General features: G+C 47.1%; 1 protein-coding gene across 1 annotated transcript in view; it reads right to left on the bottom strand.

Moving 5' to 3' along the window:
* Window positions 1-16,994, bottom strand: part of SMPD3 (sphingomyelin phosphodiesterase 3, neutral membrane (neutral sphingomyelinase II)) — an 83,718-nt gene extending 66,724 nt beyond the window's left edge. The window contains exon 1 of the mRNA XM_010850972.1: window positions 16,851-16,994. The gene's annotated coding sequence lies outside the window, so the exon portion shown is untranslated. The remainder of the gene's footprint in view (window positions 1-16,850) is intronic.
* Window positions 16,995-21,296: the final 4,302 nt, after the last annotated feature.

Here is a 21,296-nt window from a genome sequence, read left to right as displayed (position 1 = left end):
TGCCATGTGTGGGCTTCTCATCGCGGTGGCTTCTCTTGTTTTGGAGCATGGGCTCTAGGCATGCAGGCTTCAGTAGTTGCAGTGCACAGGCTCAGGAGCTGTGGCTCGTGGGCTCTAGAGCACAGGCTCAGGAGTTGCGGTACATGGTCTTAGTTGTCCTGTGGCATGTGAGATCTCACTGGATCAAGGGTCAAACCCATGCCTCCTGCACTGGCAGGCAGATTCTTCACCACTGAGCCACCAGGGAAGCACTACCAATTTGTTACTGATGAGAAAAGTAATAAAGTTCGAAACTATCTTATTGGGTTGGCTAAAAAGTTCGTTCGGGTTTTCCATACCATCTTCTGGAAAAACCTGAACAAACTTTTTGGCCAACCCAATACCTAAAAAACAAACAGGCAGATATTATAGGAGCTTTTCCTGTCATCACTTCCATTTCAATCATGTGCCTACTGATGGTTCTAGAGTAGGAAGGGAAAGGATGTGGAGGTCAAGCTGTACTTGGGGAAACTGGGGTAACTGGGACTCCCCTCCATCGTGTGCATGGGCTAGGGCAGGGAGGCTGCAAGCCACTAATATGAGAATAGTAACTGCTTTTCACGGAGCTCCTGCTTCAAGACAGACACTGTATAATGCACTTTATATGAGCAAATATGACTCTATAACAGTATTTTATGGTAGAGATGATTCTTTTCATGATTAAGAAGAGTTTGTGAATTAGAAAGGGCTTCTCAGGTGGCACTAGTGGTAAAGAATCCACCTGCCAGTGCAAGAGACAAGGGTTTGACCTCTGGATCAGGAAGATCCCCTGAAGAAGGAAATGGCAACCCCCTCCAGGATTCTTGCCTGGGAAATCCCATGGACAGAGGAGTCTGGCAGGCTACAGTCCATGGGGCCCCAAAGAGTCAGACATGAAATGATTCCCTAGAGATGACTTCTCTTCTCCAAACCAGGTAGCTGCATAGTATTTCATGTAACCCCCTTTCTAAAGAGGGATCCCATGCATCTTTGCCTTTCAGAATAAAACGGTAACTGGATAGAAATCTAGACCTAGGAATGCAAGAGAAATTATATGGAATAATTTTAGAAAGCTCTCTTAAAGTCATTTACTTTTCAATGAGAGTATGTACTTAGAGCTGAAATTGATAAGCATGTATGGTTAGAATTAGTACTTAAGTTTATTTTGGTCATTTTCAAAAGAGTCTGTACCTTTAAATTACCATACCACATAAGTGGGCTCACAACCTGATCTCATCTCACTCCCTTTGCCAGTAGATTAAAGACTAGGCTATTTACAGACTTCCTACTCTGTCTTGAAAAGTCAGGAGGCCAGACCAGAAACCACTGCCCAGCAAATCTTGGTGCTAGATCAAGGTCTATGCACTGAACTGGCGGCTAGATGTGTGTGGTGAGCAGAAGGGGATTTGATGGACCCAGGGTGAGCATTCCAAGGGGTAGGGGAGCCTGGACCTACTTTTTACAATTTGACCGTTGTTTTTCTTGATTACTGCAACAACATATTCATAGTCCTATAAATCAGAACCATAGGTTTTGTTTTCAAATGGGCCTTGCTCATGATGATGATTTATTCTGAGTCTGTCATGAAACCTACATCTGACTGGATGATGAAATGCTCTCATGACCGCCCCTTGGGACATCCCTGCTTCACATTCAATCAATCCTGCCCTGCATTGTCATATGTTCAGAGGGGCTTCAGTGGAGTTTCCTCTGAAGTCATGTCCACCACACCTGACCCCCACATATAGTGTGACATCCAGTAGTTGATGTACTTGGAACTTTGATGAATTTGGAGCTAGAGATGAATTTAGGAGTCCTTGGCATATGGAGGGGAGCTACACATCTCTACAAGAATAGGTGAGGGCACTTCCCTAGCTGTCCCGTGGCTAAGGCCCTGAGCCCCCAAGACAGGGGGCCCAGGTTCAATCCCTGGTCAGGGAACTAGATTTCACATGCCACAATGGAAGGTCAAAGACCTGGCACTGCCAAATAAATAATTTTAAAATAAAAAGAGTAGGTGAGGTCACCAGGGGTGTGGGCAGAGGGGGAAAGACTGGGATCTGTCTTGGGGCAGCCATGCTTGAGCTGTCAGTAGAGGGCGGAAGGGTTGAAAGACACAGAAGAAGAGACGGGTTGGGGAAACACAGTGCCTCAGGGCAAAGAACCAGAGGGTTTCAAGGAGGGAGTGAGCAGGAGGGCCCCGACCCAGAGGCCAGGGCTGTGTGGAGCCTGCTGGGACTCCCTTTGCTGCTTTTGTTTTTTAAATTTTACCCAAATCTTGGAAATTATCAATCCTATGCTGTGGGGAGGAGTCTTGCAGTTTGTTTTTTTCCAATTGTTTTAACATAGTCATTAGAATATGATATGATCACTAAAGAACATTTGGAAGAGAGAGTGGAAAGTTAAAATCTTAAATACTTAATTTCCACCCTTTTTGAACACACTACATGTTAATGTTTTGGTACATTTTCTTTCAGCAGCTTTTGCAGGTTTTCAGTGGTTTTTAAAATTGCAATTATAATTATACCATATATATATATTTATACACAATTTAACATTTATACCACAAGCATCAATCTAGGGTTGGTCTTTTAAAACATGGCCAACATCATTCATACTGCTACAAAGGTCAGCACCCACCTTTCAATTCAATCATCTTCATTAAATTCCTCCTTTCTGTTATATTTTGGTTACTTGATGTCAGGTACTGAGAGTAGTATGTAAATTTATGCCCACAACTGTCTTCATCGTGTATTTCTGATGGTAACAGGTTTTTGCCTCAAGTATTTTGATGCTAAAATACTAAGTGTACAAATGTTCAGAACATTTATGCTTTCACAATTGCTCCTATGAATATAAAATTACCCTTTTTATCCTGCTTGACGCTGCTTTTTGCTTCAAATTGTGCTTTGTCTGACAGAGCCTCTCACGCTTTTTCTTTTGTTTGCATTTACCTGGTATAGCTTTGCCTACTCTGGAATCATTTTATTTTAGGTGAGTCTCTTGTATTTGTTTAATCTGGGAGCCTTTGTCTTCTAACAAGGGAGTGGGAAAGACTTTTCATTTATTGTCCAGTCATTTCGGGTGGCCTTCTGTCATCTTGGTTTGTGTTTTCTGCATTTCATTTCTTTTCTGACTTTTGTGAGCCATAGCTGATGCTTTCTTTTGCCTTCCACAGTGATCTGGAAGGGAGACATCTTGTTTCTCACTCCACTGGTCTGCATCCTTTGGCCTCCAACAAAGTCTTAATTTGTCTCTGTGTTTGGTTTGTAAGCAGCTCTGCTTATCTCAGCCTGGCCCTTAGCATCTCTGGGAGGTGACACCCTCTGCAGAATGGCTGAAAGGCCCTCTGTTGATTTCTTTGCTCACTCTGGGAGGGGAGTTCCCGCATAGCTGGGCCGGAGCTTCTCTCCAGAGGAGGTGCCCCATGCTTCCAGCGAGATGGAGGGACCATCCAGGCTCTAGCCAGCGGGGGGTGGGGGGGTGATGATGGTGATGGGAGAGGGCAGGAAGTGTCATTATTGCTGCCTGTGGAAGCCCTGGGAAGAAGTGCCTATTGGCCTTTGGTTGAGAAAAGTGGCCTGAGCAGACCCGGCCCAGCTGGCAGGGGTGAGCTCTCTGCAGACAGAGTGTCCCAGGGCTGAGGGACCAGAGTGAGGGTGGGTGGGGAATGGCAGACCAGAGCTGGCGGTGTCTGGTGTAGACAGGTGGTTCAGGGCCTGTCAGTCTCCAGCATGAAAATTCTCAGGCACATAAATTTTTTTCCTAAAATTGAAGTATAGTTGATTTACAGTGTTGTGGGCACATAAATTATTATGCTTGTTTTGGGAATTCCCTGGCACTCAGTGGTTAAGACTCATGCTTCCACTGCAGGGGACACAGGTTCAGTCTCTGACTGGGGAACTAAGATTCCATATGCCAAAAAATATTGTGTGTGTCTGTGTGTGTGTGTGTGTGTATGTGTGTAGGCCCGGGGTGGGTGTGCTTTTTAAGACTTGTAAATGGAATTTCAGTGAGGGCTTTCTCAGGGCCTCAATTTGTCTTCTCTCTTAATCAGGTATTGCTCCCAGGTATTCTCTCTATGGGGTAATTAACAGCTTTAAATGACTTATTTGAATTTAAACACTCTGGTATTTTTTAAATTTATGCAAGAAAGTTGCTCCTCTGTATCCCCTACCACAGAGATGCCAGTTCCAGAGATGACAGTACCACAGCCACAGATGGGGGAGGGCTGGGGTCTGGGAAAGGCAGGTGGGGCTGCTTGGGGAGGACAGTCTGCCAAGGCCAAGAAGGTCTCCAGAGGGAGACAGGCTGGACTTCATTGTTGTCTGTTTTTTGCTTTTCCCAGCTTTGTAGAGAAGTAAACGGATTTCTTTGGAAGGAATGATGCTAAAGCTGAAACTCCAGTACTTTGGCCACCTCATGCGAAGAGTTGACTCATTGGAAAAAGACTCTGATGCTGGGAGGGATTGAGGGCAAGAGGAGAAGGGGACAACAGAGGATGAGATGGCTGGATGGCATCACTGACTCGATGGATGTGAGTCTGAGTGAACTCCGGGAGTTGGTGATGGACAGGGAGGCCTGGCGTGCTGCGATTCATGGGGTCGCAAAGAATCGGACATGACTGAGCGACTGATATGATCTGATCTGAAACGTGTGTGTGAACAGTGTGATGATTTGATACATGTATATGTTGTGAAATGATTATCACAAGGCTTCATCTTCTGTAGGACCTGAGAGGCGAGGGTGGGGCTATCCTACCGCCAGGGATCCTCTGCCTGACAGGACCCAGGCTTTCCTCAGAGTGGCCACAGGTCAGAAGACCAGCTGGTGAAAAGGGGGGTACCTGCACTGTTCAGAGCTTTGACAGGGCCAGCCTGGCTCCTGGGGAGGGTGGTGAGCCAGTAACTACTCAGGAGAGCTAGACCGTTTCCATCAGACACGAGAGGCTGACACCTCACAAACACCATGTTTCTTCGGGACCAGCACCTCAGCTGATCCTCTGGGAACGCTTGGAACATTTAAGCCAGAATCAAGAGGTAGCATCATCAGGGTCTAGTACAAGCAGGTGCCAAGGAGGGACAAAGCCACGCCTGGCCACTGGAGTCAAGGTCATCACTCTAATCTCCCTGCTGCTCCAGACCCACATGGTCACAATGGCTACTGTCCAGCTCTTGGAGCACCAGATGAAGAAACTGAGGTCCAGAGATGTAGACGACATATCCAAGGTCACTCAACAGGCTGATTCCAATTCTTTACAGTATTTCAAAATATTTTGACGCATTCGCTTTTCTTCTTCATATGAATTGGTGTAAACCCTCTGACTCAGGTGTTAATGTCCAGACCCAACAAGTGTGTGTGTGTGTGTGTGTTTGTGTATGATTCCCACTGTCAGTGATAGTCGTTCCTCTTCTGTGTTTCCAGTGCTGTCTGCTCATCCCTCCATCATACCATTTATCTAGCTGCACGGGAATTATCTGTGTCCTCCTGACAGGAGTGAGTACCTAAAGTACTTGGTGCTGTTTTTTATATACAGTAGGCACACATGAATTTTGTTAAATGAATGTTGATGAATTCACTGTCTACTCACTATAAACAGGTAACCACTTCTTGGCTCTATTAAATATGCAATCTTTCTATGATCAATTAATTTAAAATTATGTTCTTCTGAAGGTTAATAACTGAAAAATTCTGCTAAGCTGACTGAGCCTGTGAGGAGCATAGCTGCTTGGGCCACACTGCTTCATGGTGCCCCTTGTGGCAGCATGCTCTAATTGCAGGCAAAGGGTCTCAAGAATAGGTCTTTCAAAGGAGACATGTAAAGAAAAAACATTTTTGCTGAATGTATGCAACAGGTTTCTGAAATACACCAGCCTATGCCTCCTTTGCCCTCACTCTGCTACCCTAAAGTCCATAGTTGGAATCCCAGCTGCTTCGATTTGGTTAGCAATATTTCTAAGATACCGGTTTGGCTCAGCAGCTGGGCTACAGGTGAGGCAGCACTTGTAAGTAAACAACACAAAGTAGCCATGTTCATTTTCACATTTCCTACTTTGTACTCCATGTTGTGCTTTAGATTCAGTTAACCCCCTAAGGACAGGGACTGTGTGTCATTCGCTTCCATCTCTCCAATGCTTAGTGCAGGGCTTAACACAGAGTAGCTACAGGTGCTGTGCTGGGAATGTCTAAGAATTGGCATGTCAGAGCCTGGGGGTCAGAATGATCAGGTAAAAGAGACCTGGCTGGGAAGCTGCTCTGAAGAAACTACAGCTCTACTTTCTGATACCCAGCCATTCCAAACATCCATGCCTTTATTATTATTCTGACTTCTCAATTTGATGTTATTCTTCAGAAGTCACCATTCCACTCTGCCACACTCAGTGTGTGTGGACACACATTAATCATTACTGGGGTCAATGACCAGATGAGCCCTTAACATTCCATTACCACATGTTTGTCATTTCTCATTAGTGTTATGTTTGTAATTGCTAGGGACTTCTCCCTGGACAACTTGTCAAAATCTGCATGGCCTTGCCAAACCGTGGATTTATCCTTCCAGAAGCATGGAGGGCATCTGGAACTCGCATGACTTTCCAGAGGAAACGCAGTGCAGCACCATGATCTCTTTCATCTTCTATCATCTTACACATCAAAACTCCCCCTCCACTCATCAAGGGACTCTTGCATAGCTGTGAGTATTACCTCCCCACTGCCTCTCACCCTTCACAGAACCGCAGATGCCTCTTGCAAGAAGTGCCGCATCCATGTCCCTCTCCCTTCCTGCCTTTGTTTTCCATTGTTATTAGAAGCGTAGCCATGGAGAGAAATCTGGTGGTCAGAAGTGACTGCAGCCATTAGAAAAGATAGATTTTCCTTTTCATCTGACTAAGGAGAATGGGGTCTGGTGTCTAGTCCCCGCAGTTTGCAGAGAATAAGCTGAACAATTTCAAGATGGCAAGTTCCCCCCAAAAATCCCTTTTTGTGAAACAAGCTCTTTGCATGGGAGTGGCTACTGATTGACAGATGCTGCATCCAAAATGGGCTGTGGGATTTACAGTGACCCCAACGCAGGCTCTCACAGCAGCCACTCTGGGAGACAGCCCTTCAGGGCTGTCACTGGAGAATCATGAACCAAAGGATAATACCGCCTGCCTCCTGGAGCACAGAGAAAAGGCCTCAGCCCAGGGGGCAAACCTTCTGCCTCCTCCTTCACAGAAAAAGCCCTCCTTAGCTTTATGCCTGGACTTGGGCACTCTGCTTGGAATGTGTGCTTCCTGGCAGCTCATGCTGCCTGTCACTTGACACAGGCAGCAATCCTTGGAGCAGACCTCCCACCCTTCTCCTGCCTAGGGCTTTCGTGAAGACTGAATGAGAGAAAAGTCCTTGCATGTTCTCTAAAAAGCAAAGAGCACTGGTAGGAATACTGGATGAAGTGCTGTCTGGCCACACCCTCCACAAGCTCTGGCTTTGGGCATGCTTGATGAACACATTCCATACTGCAACAAAATGCCCCATTTCAGTGAGATACCCCAAATTGGTAGTTTCAGATTTTACAACCCTTTCTTTGTCTATGAACTTCTTTTTGGCCAACACTTGTTAGCCATAGATCTTCTAAACCCTTATTTCCAAACATCCATTTCCTACTGAAACTCTCTTCTCCATTTCAGGGCCTCCAGAACACACCACCAGCATCCCCAGCCCTGTTTCTTTGGTCACAGCTTTTCCCTGCCTGCCCTCCCCACCCTACTTACCCTCAGAGCTTCTCCATGTTGTCCCCACCCTTGAAGACCAAGCAGAAGACCTCGCCACAAGCTGACCCACAAAGCACCCTGCCCTCCTTCAAAAGAACTTATTGTGTTTCTGCTGACCTTGAGCCAGGGAGGCAGTAATCACACTGGTTAAGAGGAGGCTCTGCAGTCAGGTTGCCCACTTCTTACTGCTTGTGTGACCTTGGGCAAGTTACTGGAAGTTCCTGGGCATTGCTTTCCTCAGCTATAAAATAAGGATAATAACAGGAGCTCTTTTCTGCATTTAAAGGGCTGAGCACAATGCCTGATGCACTGTAACCACTCAGTAAAGGAGAGTTAGCATTATCCTAGGAATTTTCTTTATATGTTGCCATGTAAGGTTGTAACAGCCCAGGAAAAGTAGATTTCATTGCCCCAGATGATGAAAATGAAGCTCAGAAAGGTTAAAGCACTTGCCCAAGGTCACGTATTTGGTCATGGAGCTGAGATGCAGAGTCAGGTCTGTCTGGTTGAGATCCACAGCTTTTGTACTGCCATAGCCAACCCACCTAATAGGCCTCCTATGGCTAGGTCAGCCCTTATTCCTCAGTTTGCCCTTCATGTGGGCCTTCCTTCTATCCCCAGCCAGACCCTGGGTTCCTCCAGAGCAATGTTTCTCAAATCTCCTTACCCCAGCTATGTATCATTTAGTATCTGTTGAGTGGACAAAAAAGTGAATGGATGGGGAAAATACATTTCAAGACCAGACTCTATCCCCAAAGAACCTAGCCCTGGTACTTAAGTCCATGGAAGTCAGGGGCCTCTCAACAGAACCAGGGGTGAGCCCACCTCCAGGCTCTTCTCCACGTCAGCCTGCTCACCACACTGATCCAGGGTTTCTGACTGTGTCTCTCTCCTTCTAAAACACCTCCAGAAATTCCTGCACTTCCCGTGGGACTAGTCTATAGAAAGGAGTTTGGTTCCAACACGGTCTGTTAACATAAGTCTTCACTGAGTTTAACATGTATTTCTTTGATCTGGAAGGCAAACGTTTGGAAAAGAGATGGTCAAGGATAGCAATGATGTACTCCCTCAGAGCTGTGAAGTAAAGGGACCACGGCCACATTCTCCTGGGGCTATGGTTTCTGGATTTACATCCCTTTATTTTTAAAGTAAAACTGCATATAAAGTGCTCTAAATACCAATATCAGAATGTTAGAACTTTAAATATGGCAGAATGATGCCCATTTTGCTGCTTGCCTCACCATCCCAGACACAGAACCTCACGTGAGTTAATTGGACAGATGAGAACATGAAAGATGGGGAGGTGTGCCCCACATTATTGAGACCCAATGTTTTGGTGTAGACATAATCAAATGAAACTGTCCTTTAAGCCTCCTTAGGGACCAAGCAAAGATGAGGAGTGAAGCAGTAGCGTTATCGAGAAAACCATGCAGGTTCTGAATAGAAACTTTTCTGTTATAGAACACCTGAAATCCCAGTTAGTCATAGCTGTCATTTTTTGAGTGCTTAAAACTCCGTGTCTGATCAAGGCCAATGGGTGGCAGAGCAGCTTTGACCTCATGTATGTCTGACTCCTGCCCAGCATCTTTCTCCTAAAGCACAAGGCTCTCATTTCCCCTGAGGAATCTTGGAGTCCAAGAGACTTAGAGCTCTTCGGTCATCTGTTATACATACCCTCTAATCATCCTCTTCCTCAACTCGTTAGCCGAGGTCAAGCCCTGTGCATAATTCAGTTAGCTGATTTGTCTATTCATCGTATGCTTATGTAAATGGCTTGAAATATTTCCCCAGTATTCTTTTTTAAATATTTAATTGAATGGAGGATAATTACTTTACAATATTGTGATGGTTTTTGCCGTACATCATCATGAATTGGCCATAGGCATACATGTGTCCCCTCTCTCCTTAACCCCCCTCCCGCCTTGCTTGTCACCCCATCCCTTCAGGTTGTCACAGAGCACTGACCTTGGGTGCCTTGTGTCAGTATCAAACTCCCACTGGCTATCTGTTTTACGTATGGTAATGTGTATATTTCAATGCTATTTTCTCAAATCATCCCACCCTCTCCTTCTCCCAATGAGTTCAAAGGTCTGTTCTTTATGTCTGAGTCTCATTTTCTGCCCCCTCGTAGGAATACTGGTACCATGTTTCTAGATTCCATATATATGCATTAAAAATATACAGTATTTATCTTTCTCTTTCTCCCCTAGTATTCTTATTGGCAAGAAAATGGGGCCTACATCAAGGTAATTCATGAGCTTATACTTGCAAATGTTTTCAATCATGTTTTAACTAGTAGTAAATCTTTTGCTTGATTTATCTGAAAATTGCTTGTTTCTCTTTCTCCTGCCTCTGTCTTGTAAGATTCTATGAACCCCTTCTGATGATAACAGCAGCTAAGTAAAAAGAACAAATGAAATTAATATCATTTATTTAACTGAATGTCCAAAATGTTACTATATTTTATCCAAAACATTATTGAGCTATTTTATATTTTTAATACTAGCTTTTCAAAATCTGATGTATATTTTATACTTAAAGCACTAGTTTCAATTCAGACCAGTCTCAATTCAGACTGGTCATAGCTCAAGTGCTCAGTACACATATGGCTATTATACTGGACAACACAGATGTAAATAGGCATTCTCCTTTTCCTATTTCATCTATTTGTTTCTATTTCAACTTTAAATTTAGGTTCTGCATTAGGATTGGATCATAAAAGTCTACCTTAATGGAAATGTGCCCTTTGGATAATGTAATAAAACATAGCAGTTGTTTAGGACAGGAGAAAGACCATACCTTGAAAGAAAGTGAAAGTTGCTCAGTTGTGTCTGACTCTGTGACCCCATGGACTATACAGTCCATGGAATTCTCCAGGCCAGAATACTGGAGTGGGTAGCCTTTCCCTTCTCCAGGAGATCTTCCTAACCCAGGGAACATACCTCAGGAGTTATAAAATCTAGATTTCAGTTCTCACAACTAACTGGGGCTGTGGCCAGTGGCAACACTCAACTTCCCTCAGCCTCTTTCCTCATGTTGAAAGAGAGGTGATGGGGACTTCCCTGGCAGTCCAGTGGTTAAGACTTCATGCTCCCAATGCAGGGCGTGCAGGTTCAACCCTTGGTCGGGGAACTAAGATTCCACATGCCATGCGTGTGTGGCCGAAAAAAAAAAAAAAAGATGATGGTTTGTGATTACTGTTCTTTCCATTTCTAAAAATCTCTTTCTGCTTACTGCACACACCCTTTCCAGGGTTTCTGCAGCCGTTTCCTCTTTCCAGGCACAATTTTTGTGTGACAGGGCTTATCCCAAGCTGGAGTAATGTGATCCCTGTGCCCAGCTCTGTGCCTGGCATGCTGCTGGCACAAGAAATGCTTGTTGAGTGAAGGAAAATCCAGTTCTCTGAGGGACCCCTGGGCCTCTTGGTTTTTGCTAGAGTAACTATAGCAGCCTTAGCAATTAATTATACTCTTATTTCCTTTCTCATATTAGCCTAAAACCCTGACAATCTAAGCTTTCTGAAGGGTAATAGCCAGGATTAGAAACCATTTCCTGATCCTGTTAGCCAAGGAGATGGTGCTCAGCTATAGGCATGGCTGCCTGGAGACCCCCGCAAATGGTCTCCCTCTTATTACATGCTGTTCTGATGCTGAGGAGAGTTAATTAATGACTCTAAATAAGAAAACAATCAAATCTGTCTGCAGTCATATGAGTCAGAGCGGACCCAGATGGGGAGCCAGTCCTTGGCCTCCAAGTGCCCTGGGGGAAAGCAATAGCAGCTTTTGCTCCAGACGTCAAAGCCCTACAAAATCCCAACCTAGAAGGGGAAGGAGTTGCTCAAAATGGCTTGGAGATCCAGCATAAAGTGAAACAGTTTCTTAAAAGGCCAGCTCCCCTGCCTGGGTGTTGTGCACACTGAGCTCTAGGGAGAGGAGAAAAAGCACAAGCCTGTTTCTCTCTCCTCTCTTTAGACACCCAAACCTGCAGCAACTGCACGGGCAGTTCTCAGGCACAGGCCTCCTGTGTGTGTGTTGCAAGACCAGGGCAATTGGCATTGCCACCTGGAGGATATGTGGCTGGAAGCCTGTCAAGCCCCAAACCTGCCCACCTTCAGGACTCCTGTAGCCACATATGGAAGTGGAACATTGGTTGTGATGACATGAGGGCAGAAATGCGATGTTTTCCTGAGATTAGGTGAGGCTCAAAACAGTGAAAAAATTTATTTTTGTGTTAGAAAGTTTGATGTGAAAAATCTGAGAGTGGGAATGGGTGGAAGAAGCCTCTTAACAATATCCAAGTGTTCTCAGCACTGGAACAGGATGCTAGCCGATAAGGATAAGCCCTACTTCCTTAGCTCTATATGAACTCTGTTGAATAATAACAGCATCCTCATGGTTCTCTCTCTCTTCTTGCATGCTTGGCTTCCTGTGAAACAGTTCCATGCTGGAAAGAAAATCCTGCACCACTGGCCATGAGGGTCATATACCTTTCTCCTTCTTTGGTAATCAAGTTCAGGTTAGGAGCCCTTTGTCAGGATAAAATGTAATATGTATGTGACAATACGCTTGCACAGTTTTAAAGGACTCTGTGATTTATGTCTGAATCTTAGTTGGGCCCCAATTTAATTCCTGTAAAATTTGGTTAGAATATCTTAGAGGACACGACAATACTTCAATATTTCTTCTACAATAGCAGTAGGGAAAAAATTAGTGGTAAAAAGGAATCTCTGGAGTTTTAAGATATCCAGATTGGAACATAAATGTTGTTCCTTCTGATCTGTATAACCATGGGCAAACCCCTTTCCTCTCGAAGCTTCATTTGCTCATCTTGAAAGTGGGAATAACACCACCACCCACCTCATAGGACTCTGAGAATTAAATACATTCTTACATGTGAAGAGACTGACTCAGAAATGCTTCCTCTTATTATTAGCCTGCAATTCTTTAAATAGGGACTGCTGGCAGGTTCATTCAAAGTGATGCAGTAGATCATCTACAGCTATGTTTTCCCTTGTTCCATTCTGTGACCAGCTGTGGGGAAATCCTCACAGAGGCCTTGGTCCTCAGAGTTTGCTCCTACTCCATGCCCTAAAACTCTGCTTTTTCTCTAGGCTGGCTGAGGCCAGTGCTCCAGAACCTTGGACAGCTCCACTCCTTACGGACTGCTGAGCGCCCTGAGGGAGCATGAAGGACTTGGGGGATTTTCCCAGAAGGGCTGCATTAGTGTGGGGATTTAGGGATCCCAAGGGCCTCAGTCTCACTCCCAGAAAGTGTACCAGTGACTGCATGTTCAGATTCTTCAACACAACCAGCCCTCCTGGAAAATTCTGAGGAGCCTCTCCTCCTCAGAAACCCTATCCATAAGAGTTACCAAATCATCAGGGCCTTTCCTTCTCTCCTAGGAACTCCAAGGATTTTTTTTTTTTCTTTTTTGAGCCCAAGAAGAACAAAAATACCACCCACATCTTCCTGTATCCGCTTCAGTACAAGGATTAAACCTTCTTGATTAACCTTGAGTGAAAGTAATAATGTATGAGCATGAAGAAAGGCTTTATAAGACAGAGACTCATGTATTAATTAAAAAAAAAAACATAATGTCATTGCCTGTATGTGATGTTAAGTGACAATCTCTAATCAGGATAAGCAGGTAGTTCAATTTATGAGATAATTTATCTTTTCACTCTCCAGTGTAGAACACAACACACATACGCAGTCACCTTCTGAACAGGCAAGGAAGAGATTAAGTCCTATTTTTACTTTATGATACTGAGTCATGTAGTTCAATGCAAATCACACGGATGCCAAAGTAAGAACAATACCAGGTATTTAAATACCTCTTTTACTTTAAGGAGCACTGAAGAGTTTGTGGCTGCCTGAAATCACATTAGAGCAACTCCAGGAGGGGAGACGTGTGTCAGCAGGTGGGCATTTAAGACTGAGCATATCCCATCCACCCCCCTATTCCCATCATTAGGCCTGGAGGAGCCAGTGTTTACTAGTTCTTTGCATTTAAAAATAGCACCCTGATACCTGGGTCTGATACTTTCTAGGCCATATTGTTGATGAGAAAAAGAAAGTATATGTTTGAAAAATACGCTTTTGATTAATAATGAGGAAGAGGGGAGGATAGAGGTAGAATAGGAATAAAAAAAAGAAAAGAATTGAAGAAAGAGAGGAAAAGACAGGAAATATGCTTAAACCTCCCTGAGCTTGATGAATGCTTTTCATGCATTTTTCTCTTAAACAGATTTAATGTCCACCCTCAGTTGGATGAAACCTTGAACAAAGGTCTTTAGGCTCTCTTTAAATATTTCTATATGGGGGAGGATAGTGGCTGTTCCATTGCTTGAAGGAACTGCAGACAAGAACTTCAACTCAGGACTCCAAAAGCAGACAAGTAGCCCCCAAATGGTTTTTACCTAACAATGCCCACACCCACCTGAGCTTTCACAATGTGAGGGAGTGTTCGTTGCCAAATTTCAGCTTGGTTACACTTCTGCCCAGCAGAGGTCGCTGTGGACACTTGTGGAGACGCAGGGTAGGGCGGCTCTGTCTGGTCACTGTTCTTCCTGTGGTTCCATTGGCCACTGTCTACCCCTCATACGGGAAAGGAGTCTCTGGTGACAGCACCTTTGCTGTCAAAGTGCTGTATAACTGAGATCACTTGGTGGGAGTGGGCAGGTTTGGGAAGGCTATCCTCATCCTGTAAGATATCTACCCACAGTGATATCTCTGTCATGGTCGTGCCTTCACCGTAAGTGTTTGGTATTACTGAGAGCCCACCTGTCAACTGACCAGCAACTCCGGTCTCATGGCCCTTGCAGATAGATAGAGGCCAAAGTGATGAAAATTGTCTTGCCACACAATCTTGCACCCGCCCCATAAAGGATTCTGCTGATGAGCTCCCCAAGCTCAACTTGTCAGCCCAGGATGGTGGGGAGCAGAGTTCTGGTCCTCAGGGCAGCCCATTACAGCAGGATAAGGTTTCTGAGGGATGGGAAGGGGAGGGTGCTGGTGAGGATATCAGGGTCAGACTCAAAGCACCAGAAGGGCTGACAAGAGCTCCACATACTTGTGAGGCCCCACTTTCTGGGCCACACCACATGCACATGCTCTGAAGCTACCTCCACCTTGAGGGCATGCACTGGGACCCTAGGTCATTACGGCGGCCTGAGAGTTGATGGGATGACTACCCTGCCCCCACCCCCACCATCCAAGGCCAGCAGTAGTTGATTCTTTTCACACACAACCAGCTAGATGCACAAGCTCACCATGACACACACACGAACACTGGAGCACACATTGGCACCTCACCCAGGCATACACATTCACACTCACACTCGGATCCACACCATCACCCTTGCAAACACGCTGTGACACATACACACACATTTGAATCCTGGAACCAAGTTGACCCAACACCGGCTGATGGAGTGGGGTTAGGGGGTCCAGTCAGGATGCCCCTACCGACCCCTGGCCCACTCATGCATCCTGAACCCCGGACCCTCCTCGCGAGGCGGAGCCCCTTAATTGTACACGTCCTCGTGGTCACAGGTCTTGAACGCTCCACAGAAGAGACCCTGGCTACCGTTGCACACACGGCATCCTGGGTGCCGGACCAGCGAGAGTGGTGGTGTGCATGGAAAAAGGGTGCGGGGTATAGTGCCTTGCCCGGAGCAGCCGCCTCCTCCCTAGGGATTTTCCATCCCGGCTCGCGCGGGCCCGTGGCAAGGAGCGAGCGCGCTTTGTCTCCCGCCTGCTTTCTTGCACGTTTCCGCAGAAGGTCCCCCCGCCGCGCCCGAAGCCACCCCCACCCCTTTCCTGGCCGCGCCCCTCGCCCAGCCAGTGGCGCAGGCCCGCCAGTGCGGCGACCGCGGCTTTGTCCTCTCGCGCGTGGATTCGGGGGCCGAGCGCGAAAGCCCCGCGCCCCGAGTGGCCGCCGCATGCCTGGGACACAGGGCTTGGCAGTCGGATCTGAGGCGCGCCCCTCGCCGAGCGGAACAGCCCGAGGGTCTGTGGGGACGGGGCGGGTGCGGGGGGCGGGGAAGCGTCTCCCTGGAGCTCTAAGGCGCTTGAGAGAAGACCAGCCCCGTCCCGCCCAGCACGTGCCCATCCAGGTTTGGCTACCCGCTGCGGTTCAGGAGCCTGAAGGCGGGGCGGGGCGCGGAGGGTCGTCTCAACTTAGGGCCCCTGGCCTGAATCCAGTTAGACAGCGACAAGGCGATAAAGCCCGGGAGGGGAGAGATCGGGAGGGGGGTTCCTCAATCCCTCTTACTTTTCCCCACCACAAACCCCACCCCCAGGCCACTCCGACCTTAGACACGGGGCCCAGATCGCAGAGGACCCGGAGAATCCGCCAGTGCTTTGCTGTCCCAGCGACTCCTAACAGGGTGGGGAGGCGTCTCTCAGCTTTTTCACATCGCATTCCCCCCTACATCCCCATCCCCCCGCAATAATCTAGGTGGGTCCAACTGGGAGGGGGAAGAGTCCTCTGTCTCCATCTTCATCCTGTTCCCGCCCCCCTCCCCTTTCACAAAAACCCTAGGATTCAGGGGAGGGGTGGGTTCGAGGAAGGGTCTTTCTGACGTCCCCAAACAGCCCTTCCTCAGGAGGGTCTGAGCAGAGGAGGTGGAGCATCGCAGTTTCATCCATCACATCCAGACCCTCTTTGTAACGCCAAGCAGCCGAGGTGTTGTGGGGAAGGGTCTTCCTGCCTCCGAAATCTTTCGTCCCGGAACACTCCCTCCCATCCTCAATAATCCAAGCGGCCTCGACTTCAGGCACAGGCTGAGAGAGGCTCCCGTCTCTCAACGTCCTCTCAGGAGAGACGGTGGGGCAGGTCCCCAGTCCTCTCCTCGCCCCTCACGCTCAAGAACCTCCTTCACCATAAGACAAAAACTAACCAAAGCTGCTCCGATCCCAGGCACGGGGCCACAGGGAGACTCACAAGGAGCCGGTCAGCAGCTCTCTGGGACAGATGGTCTTGGGGGCGGCGAGGACTGGTCCCATCAACTCCCAGGTCCCCTCACGCCTCGGTTCATTCCTTCCCCAATAAAACAAAAGCGAATCCAGCAGCACCGACCTCAGAGAGGCGGGAGGGCTATCGCCGCCCTGCAGCGCACCCAGTTCCTCTGGGCTCCTCACGGCTTCAGCTTTCAGGCGATGGCTCTCGCGGCGGCAGCGGCGGCGACGACTGCGACCGCGGCTCTCCGATCCAGAGCCTCCCTCGGACTCAGCACCTGGAGCTGCGAACAGCTCCGCGCCTCATTCCGCTGTCCCCGCCTCCTCCGTGCCGCCGTAGCCAATGGTGGCCTGGGCTCCGCCCAGGAGGCCGCCCATTGGGGGGTGCCATCCCCACTCCCTTCGGCCCCGCCCGCGGGGTTCCTCTGTCTCTCGTACAAGACCGCATCCCCGAGAGACCACCGGAGTTTTCGCATAGCCTTCTGGAACTTGTAGTCCTTTAGGGACGCAGAGTGGGCTCATGCATCGGACAGGTAACGAGAGATAGACTGCATTTCCCAGGGTGCATTGACGAAACCGAGGCGCTGAAGAGGGCGGGAGGACTGTTTCTATAGCAAAGGCGGCCAGTTGGGAATGGCTGATGGAGAAATGGGGCAGGCCACGGGACCCTCGACGGATTGTGCGTGACTTCGGGCAGCCTCTTGGGAGGCCGTTTGCATTGTTTTTTCGCCTTGGTCCCCACACCAGGACTGTGGGCCTCAGTTTTTTTATATGGGAAAAAGGGCGTGGAGTCGTCTCTCCGCCCACACTCCACGGTGTGAGGGGAAACCGAGAGCGAGCCTCCGTGCTTTGCCCAGCAATGGTGAGAGAGGACGGAGACTTTCGGCTTGAGAGTGGAAGGGGGGCACTCTGAACTCCATCCCTTTGTTTTTGGCCCTGTCTTGTCGTAGAGAGGCGCTTTACTTTTGGTCATTTTCCTTGTGCCATCAAGGCCTTCCCATCCTGGCTTCTGGCCTCCTTCACGCCCTTCTTCCCCGTACCGCAACGTCTTTCACGGCGTAGAGAGGGCGCTTCTCCTGCTTTTTAAAAAAAAGCGTTCACCAGGCTTCCCATTGCCTCTGGAATTAAACCACATTCCTCAGTATCAATCTAAAGGCCCCTCGAGATCTAGACTCCACTTTCTTGCCACACTCTGAACTTCTCTGGAAGCCGGGACGCCTTAAGCACCCGTTCTCTCCCGTGGGTCCCTCCACCTTGCGCTCAGCTAACTCACGCTCTTCAAGCCCCAGCCTAGACGCTGCCTCCTTAGTGAAGCCTTCCCAAATGCCCGGCTACTTATGAGATACCTCACCTTGTGTTTGAGCTGCACTCTCTACTGCCCTCATTCTACTTGTTTGAATACCTGTCTTCCACAGAAAAGATCCACAGAGCAGGAACCATGCCTTTTATTCACACTTAGAGTCCAGTGCCTATAGTGTCTGGCACATAGTAGGTACTCGGTAGATACTTGTAGAGTTGAAACTGAATATAGTGTAATTGAATTTGCCTTCCACCTCCATGATTTTAATCTCTTAAGGTTAGACATTTCCCATTGCTGAAAGTGTTCAACTAGAGAGATGCCACCCTTTTGAAGAAAAGTTTATGTTATTCACAAAATGGATTGAATTTTTGCCTGAGTGCTTAGAGGGCCTTTGACGTTTTCAGTCCTGTGACGCAGGGAGTGATAGATTTATGCTTATTATTCCTTAGAAGTCCTGTGAATTCTCCCCTAAATGTCATCAGTTCTTCGTGTTCCTCTATTTCTAGCTGTTGGCCCTTCTTCTTTCTGTGCCTAAACATTCTGCCTCCTACTCCCTTTCTGGGAAAGAGCTCCTGCTCCTGTCAGTAATGAAGTAAAGACAGTCTGAGATCCCTGCCCTTCTTTCAGCCCTCTTCTCAGCATCATAGAGCCCTAGTGTGCTATCCCACCTTGCTAGGTAACATCTTTTCTGATTTTTTTCCCCATTCGAAACCCTGGTATTGGCCAGATGGTCCAATTAATCCCACACGTGCTTCACATGTCACTATGTCCAGGCGTTTTGGATATATTTTAGTTAAAGCATTCTTGGAAAAATGCTTTAATAAAAAGGAATAGTTAATTTTTGGCCAGAGAAGTAACAAGGAGGTTTATCTGAATCTGATTCTGATTCAAACCAAAAGGACAGAGCCCGAGAAAGCAACCCTGAAGTCCTTGTGTTGATGACATGCAGAGAGGGAAGGCTAGAATGGGAGAAGGAGTCAAATAGATTGCAGTTAGAGAAGAACTAACAGGATTTCTATGGGGCATGACAGAGAGACTTTGATTCTGGTTAAACCACGAGGAAAGGCCTTTGGAGCTAAATGGACAGTTGAGTGTCTTATTACTGAGGATGAGGAAAGTGTAGGAGGCAGGGGGAAATGGGATTTGTGCTGACACAGAGTGCCTAGTTCTGTGGATGCAGTGAGAGCAGAGGTTGTTGGAAAAGCGGGAAGCGGGGAGGACTATACCACAGGGTGGGCATCAGCCCAGCAGAAGCAGAGTATCAGCAGGAGGCTGCCCAAGAAGACCTCCTGGAGCAACAGTTGAAACTCGAGAGGTCAGCTTAGCCTTTCAGGAGTAGTGCTAGTTTTCAGGAAATTGTTATCTGCAGGGTAAAAGTCAGGGTTCCATGATTCTCCCAAAAAGCAGGGACTAAAATAGCATCCACTCACCCAAGCTGAGTCGGGAAATCCAGATTCTAATTCTGACTTTGCCTCTGACTAGGTGTATATGACCCTAGGCTAGACCTGTTTCTTCAGTTGTAAAATGCTGTTTATTGGTGGTAGGGAGCAGCTAATAAGGTGGAGGTGGGGAATTCAAACCCATTTACTAGCTGTGTGACCTTGTAAAACCACCTTCTCAGATCTACAGTTTGCTTATTTGACAGTGTTGAAAGGGAGAAATGAAATGCCTTATGTAAAACACTTCATAAATATTAAGCACTGAATGAATGTTTGTCTCTTTCCACAATCTTCATCTTGAATTAATTAGAAGTTGGTTTGACTATGGATAAATAGACAGGAGGTAATGTTCTGGGTAATCTGAGTTCAAATCCCCATTCCCTCTCTTATGATTATATGATTTTGCTCAGACATGCGCTCCACATATTTGTTTTGTTTTTTTGTTTGCTGCACTGTGTATTATTTGAAGCATGCAGGATCTTTAGTTGTGGTCTGCAAACTCTTAGTTGCAGCATGTGGGTTCCAGTTCCCTCACCAGCGATCAAACCCAGGCCCCCTGCATTGGGAGCATAGAGTCCTAGCCACTGGGCCACCAGGGAACTCCCCTGTTTTGTCTTTTTTAAGGATGGAAGGGTGGTTTCAGAGCAGAGAATTGTAGGAAAAATTCTAGATGGTTATAAACTGGAGTTGCAAAGGATTCCAGGGGAACCCTGAGCTAGCCTCTTACCTTGTTAGAGAGACAAAAGGTCTTGGTGAAGTTCCATATGTCTTCTAATTCAATAATGAGGGGATTAACTAGGCTGCTGAATCTCAGACATTGAGCTGGAGTAATTAATTGGGGTGGGCTCCCGAAGAGCCTAGTATATCAGAAATATAACTTTATTTTAACGATAATGAAGATTTTTAAGAAGATGTACATTTTGAAAAGGTCTAGGGCCTGTGTGGGGGCTTCCCTGTTGGCTCAGACAGTAAAGAATCTGCCTGCAATGCAGGAGACCTGGGTTCAATCCCCTGGATTGGAAAGATTCCCTGGAGAAGAGAATGGCTACCCACTCCAGTATTCTTGCCTGGAGAATTCCATGGACAGAGGAGCCTGGTAGGCTACAGTCCATGGGGTCGCAAAGAGTCTGACAGGACTAAGTGACTAATACTTGCACTTTCAGGGCCTGTGTGGAGAATGACCAGGAGAGAATGAGGCTTAGATGTAGGTTGGAAGCTGCTGCGGTTATCAAGCACAGAGTCCATGAAGATGAAAAAGGGTGTATCTGAGCTGTATTAAGGAAGTAAATATTCAAGGAATTCCCTGGATGTCCAGTGGTTAGGACTCACTGCTTTCACTGCCAGGGACCTGGGTTTGATCCCTGCTCGGGGACCTAAGATTCCACAAGTTGCATAACATGGCCAAAAAAAAAAAAAAAGAAAGAAATATTAAGAGGACTTTGTGTGTGATAAGCTGAGGGTGAGGAGGAGAGTGGTGAGTCAAGGATGATGTTCAGGTATCTGTGTTGGATAACTAGGTGAATGGATGGTGGTGCTTTCCTGTGAGGTATGGAATAGTCAAAGAGCAGGCTTAGGCAGGAAGAGGAGGAGATAAGTCTGAGGTGCGTGGGACATCAGGTGAGATGTCCATTGGGTGATTTGGAGCTTATCTTGGGAGAATGCCTTAATATATGGGAGTAATGAATTCAGGCCAAAGAAGAAGTGATCATGGATACTATTACTCTGAACCTAATTCAAACCAAAAAGACAGAGCCTGAGAGCCTGTCATCCTTGAGAGATGTGATCTGGAGAAAGTACCGTAAGTTATCAGGCTCTTAATATATACATC

Source organism: Bison bison, unplaced genomic scaffold, assembly GCF_000754665.1.
Source record: "Bison bison bison isolate TAMUID 2011002044 unplaced genomic scaffold, Bison_UMD1.0 scf7180017864297, whole genome shotgun sequence".
NCBI classification, from domain to species: Eukaryota; Metazoa; Chordata; class Mammalia; order Artiodactyla; family Bovidae; genus Bison; species Bison bison.
This window is presented reverse-complemented; position numbering and strand designations above follow the sequence as displayed.